This window comes from Manis javanica, chromosome 14, assembly GCF_040802235.1.
Source record: "Manis javanica isolate MJ-LG chromosome 14, MJ_LKY, whole genome shotgun sequence".
NCBI lineage: Eukaryota > Metazoa > Chordata > Mammalia > Pholidota > Manidae > Manis > Manis javanica.
In genome coordinates, this window is record NC_133169.1 from 45,696,857 (window position 1) to 45,703,656 (window position 6,800).

Consider the following 6,800-nt stretch of genomic DNA (forward strand, 5'->3'; position numbering starts at 1 on the left):
TAGTTATAGAAAGAAAGGTCCCCAAACTGAGCCCTGGGGTACTCCCTATGTGTGAGGAGTTTAGGAAGATGAGAAGAAACCAGAAAGGGAGATGGGGGTGGGGAAACTACCATCTCCTTTTCTCAGCTGAGTAAACCATATCCTTCTGTTCTACACATCTTCCAGTTTGCAATCTCCATCATCACAGAATATTTACATGGTAAACAATCCCATGAGAGTGTAGAGTGACTTCCCCTATTGATGGTAAACAATTATTTGAATCCCTCCATACTTCTTGTATTGAAGCTACGGTGCAATGTTGCATAGTCCTGTGGGAAGCAGAGCATCTTACTGCTCCTATTACCCTTCTCCATAAAGTGTAAGTGTCTATACCAGGGGCTGGATGTATGTCTGGAACCCAAATGCCATGGAGTAGTGCTGCCAGGCAAATATGTCTGGGGAGGTCTCTCTCTGCACACTAGGTGAAACCTCAACCTAAATGGGGGAGGGTTCTTGACCGATTGAGAAAGAATTCTCAAACAGGTCTGACGAGTGTAGGTAAGGAAGGAGTTTGTTAAAGTGAGCGTAGGTGCGAATTTCAGCAGGCGTGCAGACATCCGAGGGCAAGGAAGAGCACAGGGAGGAAACGGAAGCTCATTGAACCTCTGCTTGGCAGAGGGCATATCCCTTGCCAACTCCTACAGTCAGTGTCACCTGGTGAACAGTGTCTGCTTGAATCTGCCAGGCGTGGGAAATGAGTCACTACCCCTCCAGGATTTGGGGGAGCCACATAGCACTGGAGGGAGTGAGATTATGTTCTGAGAACTTTCCAAAAACAAGGAAAGGAGATTTTTTGGGCAGGCTGTTAAAGAGCATGATCGTGCAGCTGCAGTCCTGTCCAGGTCACCCAGGGGATGAAACTTGCAAGCAGAAATCAGAGATCTCATCAGCCCTTCACTACTTGTCTGAAGTAGAATGGAGACAGAGTGAGGACTTGTGCTTAAGTCTAGAAAATTGTATGAAATAGCAAAGTAATAAATCAGTTAACCACTGAAAGAGCACAGAGACAAAACTCAGTAAGTTAAGCAGTGAGAAGGCTTTATTTAAGGCAAAAATACACACTCAAAGAAGGAAGAGTTCAGGCAACCTCAGAGAGGAGGTGCACTTAAGGGCTGACGATTCTGAGTGGGGCAAAAGGCTGGGGGCTGGGATCTGCATAGGCTTGACATGTGCTCCTATGATGTCTCTCTGGTGAAAGACATTATGTCACCATCCACAGTCAGTCCTCTAGGTATTCTGTAAGATAACACAAGGAATTTATTGATGCTGTTCTTATCCAATTTAGTGGTTACCCTCAAGCACTGGGGACATATTTTTCAGGACTTCTTGCCCAGCCTTAAGAGTGTCAGGTATTGTCTGATTACCATAAAACATGTTAGGAATCTTACTAACTAACTCCCTGGTTTTTAAAATGGAATCTTAGCCTGAAGATGGAGTCCCTCCTATTCTTACTATACTGTTTATATCTTGGCATTTTTCATCATAGGCAGAATAATTCAATCATGATGCTTGTTCTGTATCCCTGACCTACCTCAGTAGCAAAGAGTTGGAAACAAAATTCTAGGTTCTTATCCCAAATTTGCCTCTTTTTTTTTTCTATGTATAATTAGGAAGTAATTTTCCTTGTTCAAGCCTTAGCTCACATGATTGATATATAAGGAAAAAAATGCAACCTGTGTCTCATTAGCAGGTTTTTTTTTTTTAGATTTTATTTTATTTTTTACTTGGTAGACTTGAAATATACAAAGCTACACATATTTAACATGTACAGTTTGGTGAGTTTGAACATATGCAAACACCCATGATATCATCACCATAATGAAGGAACTGGACATACCCAACACTTCCCAGAGTTTCCCTGTGTTTCTTTTTGTGGCAAGAACACTTAACATGGTATCTACTCTCTTAACAAATTTGGAAGTGCACAATATAGTACTGTTAACTATAGGTAGATACAGTGTTGTACAGCAGATCTCTAGAGTTTATTCATGAAGCACAACTGAAATAACAATGCCTCAATCCCCCCCACCACCCAGCCCGTGGCAACCACTATTATATTCTTTTCTAGGAGTTTGGCTACTTTAGATTCCTCATATAAGTAGAATTAAGCAAACATATTTCTCCCCTCTTAAAATATTTCTTGATCCCATCTTTTCATCTAGGTCCCATTTTTATGCAATTGGAAAACTCCTCAAGAGAGATGTCTGTACTTCTGTGTATACTTCCTCACTTCTTTTCTCTCTCTTTTTTAAAAATTACTTTATTGAGCTAATGCAAAAAGCTGTTGAAATTTTAAATGAGCTCCCATGTATAAAAAGTTTGTAAATTCTAAAGTGCTATGTAGATGTCATATAATTATTATTACATTGAAGAGCCATGATCAGTGTATCCCACCTTTCTATTTTTCCCTGGCGTGGAACCTTTAGAACTTAGAGTGACCACTCATTTTTTTTATGCACGTGGTTTCCTGTAAGGTGAGAAGCAGTGGGGAAGGGACTCAGTTTGGACAGGCCTCCTTAGTGAGCAGGACTCACAGATATTATATCATTCACAAACAACAGTATAGACATGATTCTAAATTTTAGAAACAGAGCCAGGAGAATGTTGGATGTAATTTTTAGGATGTATAAGCCCTGACCTAAAGCAAAGTTTACCAGTGACAAAGTGTTTGGGGTTTTATAAATAATGTTTTCTTTGGCTGGATTCTGGCTTTATTTGAAGACTTCTGTCAACACAGGGAATTCTCTACTTGGGCCTAGGATTCCCCAGATTGGTGGTGCACTTGTCCCTTTCTGGAGGTTTGCTGTGAGTTTTCTCAGTCTTAGAATCATGTGGGATCTGTATTTGAACAGAGACTGAAAATAACTACATCATCTCCACATTCCTCAACCCTTTGTCACTAGATTGCAGACCCACTGGTGGGCTGCCTTCTTCTGGGGAAAAAAGACATTGCTCCTTTTTGACTTCAGTGGAGAAGAGGTTGGCAAAGTTACTGGGTTTGGTGATATCTATGGAGAAAGACCCAAGGAGAAAAAGTTAGTTACTTCTGGGGCTTTGCATAATTTTTAGGGTAAATTCATAGAAATTTAGGTGGTAGGAAAAGAGCAAGAGAATAAAACCTAAATTATCAAAATAAATGAAATCATAATGATACATAAGGAAATCAAAGGCATAGGAAAGAAACAAGACAGTATAACCAAAATCTTGAGTCTCTAAAAATTCCAAGAGGGTGGAGAAACTGGACTTCTCAGTAAGGAAAAATGAGAAATGATTCAAATAAATTTAAAAAATGAAAAGGTAGGAATTTTAGATATGGTAGAGAGTAAAGCTAAGGAAACAACATTGTTAAAAAGTATTTATGGATACAATAGACACATATCTGAAAATAAAAGCATAGTTAGTCTAAGAAGAAATAGAAAACTTGGTAGAATTATAATCATTAATGACATTGAATTATGTTAAAAAGATAACATCTTTGTTCTTCTCACTAGTCCCATAAAAAATAATTTTACAGGTGGTGGATTTTACGAGTTTCAAGGGACACATAATCCCCATAATGTTTTTCCAGAAAATAAAAAAGAAAGAAAAATTGCCCGACTCATTTTATGAGTCTTGTATAACTTAGATTAAAATTAGTCCCATAAATATATGAAAAAGATACACTGATTTTTTTTGTGGAAACATTTTTTAATATTATCCAAGGAAATTGAACATTTATTTAAAAAAAACACTGTATTGTTACCAGGGGGCAGCTTTCCTGGGAACACAAAGATGATTCAGCTTTAGAAACTTTATGAATTCATATCACAATGGTTGACTAAAGGAAAACAGAGTTAGTTCAATATGCTTGGGAAAAAGTGATGACAATTCTTAGAAAACTAGAAATAGGAATTTGATAACCGAATAAAGCCCCATATACAAATATCCTACAACAGATGTCATATTGTTAGGGTGTCAAGTTCTCAATTCTCGTCCCCACCACAACAAAAAATGGAAGGGTAGAAACACAGTAGTGAAGGGGAGCAAAAGTTTTGTTTAAATGTCCTCGAAGGAATAGGCCAGCAGCAAGGCAGACAAAGGCAGGCTTGCTTGAATGAACAGAGAGGAAGGGGAAGCTCACTGACGGGAACTTGCAAGCTCAAATCCCAGCTCTAAGTACCTCCTCCCTACTTATCTGAATTAGGACAGAGTGAAGACTTGTGCTTAAAATCTGGAAAACAGAATTAAATAGCAAAGGGATGAAGACACTATTGGAAGAGCACAGAGATAAAATGTAGTAAGTTTAGCAGCAAAAAGTCTTTTAAAATTACACACTCCAATAAAGGGTAGTCTGGGCAATCTCAGAGAGGAAGTGGGCTTAAAAGCTGGGATTTCTGTCTGGGATAAAGATAAAGGGTCACGGGCATAGGCTTGTCAAGCAGTCTCATGATGTCTATCTCCGGTGAGAGACAATATGTTATTATCCACAGTCAGTGCTCCAGATAATTCTGTAGGATATACTTCCTGTTCCTCTCTAAGATAATGGCTACCTCCACGCACTGGGAACATACCTCTTAAGACTGCTTGCCTTGCCTTAAGATAGGTTGTTGGTTGATTACCAAAGAATATGTTAGGAATCCAACTTCCCAATTCTCTGCTTTTAAAATGGATTCTTAGCCTTAAGATAAGTCCCTTCTGTTCTTACTATGCTATTCATATCTCAGCATTTTTAGGAAAATTAATCGTGATGCTTCTCCGTGTCTCTGCCCTCTCTCACCTGCATTAATTAGAGCAGGTCTCAAGGTCAGCCCAGATTTAGAGCCTGTGGAGTGAACTCACACTGCAAAGGGCACTGACTCTGCGAGTCCTTCCTGGCTCTCTGGTTCTATGTGGTTAATTCTTTTGACTCCCATACAGTGGCCTTTACTGGCCCTATGCTCCCTCCGCCTGCTCATATCTATTGTTCTGCCTAACAATATTTAATAGATAAATATAAGGCACTTCTTCTAAACGCAAGAGCAAGACATATACTTTGTATAAATGGTACTTACTAGGGTACTAATTATTCTAGCCAAAAGGAAAGGAAAGAAAGTACTAATTGATATGGAGAATATATTGTAACTATTTACTGATTCAAAATCCAAGAGAATTAATGGGCAAATTAGTCACACCAATAAGAAACTTTAACAAGATTCCCCAATATAAGATTAGCATGTAAAAGTAAATAAGACTTCCTTTATACCAACAATAATCAACTTAAAATATAAAAGAATTAGGGTCTTTTATAAGTGCCAGACGTGATTGATGTTCAATGTATTAAACCATCTGGCTGAGGCTGGTGTCTAGCCTCAAGGTCACATTGCTTTGCAAACTAAGGTATAACAGTAGTTGAAAAGGTGTCACATATATTTGTAATGGCAACACAAGCTATAAAATAAGTAAATTAATTTAACAAGGTACACAAGAGCTTTATAAAGGAAATTGTAAAACTCTAGTAAAGGACAGGAAAGAAAATCCAAGTAAATGTAGAAATATACCAGGCTCATGAGTAGGAAGACTTTACCATGTAAAAATGCTAGTGTTTCCAAGTTTGGAATATATTACATGCATTTTTAATAATAATTACAGTCGGAATCATGAGGCAAGTTGGCATGTGGATTTAAAAATATATATAGAAAAATAAAGGCCCTAAAATAGCTAATAAAAGTTTAAAATTTTGAACTTAGATGGAGAAGAGAAAGAATGAGTGACCCTCCTAGATACTGAAATACACTGCAAAGCAGTAAGTGGTAAAATACATTGGTAAATGTATAAGGGTAGACATACAGTACAGAACTGACAGTCCAGAAACAGATATGTGTCTTTATGTGAACTTGCTAAATGATGGTAATGGCATCATAAATCAGGGGAAAATGCTTTAATTAAAAACTTTTTTTATTTAGGTATCACTGATATACACTCCTGTTTCATGAGGTCGGCTCTGTTCTCCAGGTGTATACAGTCTGGTGCAGCCTTCTTTCCTGTTGGTCTTGTAAGATTAGTTGTATTAACTATATTTTTGTATTATATGTGGTCTGGGGAGGGATTCTCTGTCTCACCTCTCACACTGCCGTCTTTAATTGGAAAATGCTTTAATTTTAAGATAAATGTTTCATGAAAATAGGTTCATTATATGGGAGAAAATCAATTAGGTGCTCCAGACATACCAAAAAGGTAAAATACATAATCTTTTAAGAGAAAAGTTGATGGATTTGACTAAATTAAAAATAAATACTTTGGTTAACAAAGGACAACATAAGTAGAAATAATAGTCCAGGAAATGTTCCTTGAATTGTTAATATATATAAAAAAATCTAGAGTACCATAAGGAAGTACCACTATTCATTAAAAAAAAAAGAAAAATGGACAAAGGATGTGATTAAGCTGTTTAAAAAGAGGAATTTGAATGGCTAACTAGTCATTGCAGAGATTCTCAACATTGTCTTTAATCACAGATAATAATGTTTAAACAACCATGCAACCTCCCTTGTTTCTTTTTGCATCAACCGCTATGACTTGGATACTTGGCTTTCGTTCGACCATTTCTTCACACTAGCCTTTCAGGATCACACTATCTTTTGCCAAGAAGTAAAAGAAAAATTGTCCAATTTCTCAAGGGATTTAAGTAAAAATTATTAATCAGATCAGATCTCTAAGAGAAGACAACTTTGTTCTTTGGGAGAACAAAACTGGGCTTACATGAAGATAGCACGTGTTGACCCACATTTATCTTGCATCCATTC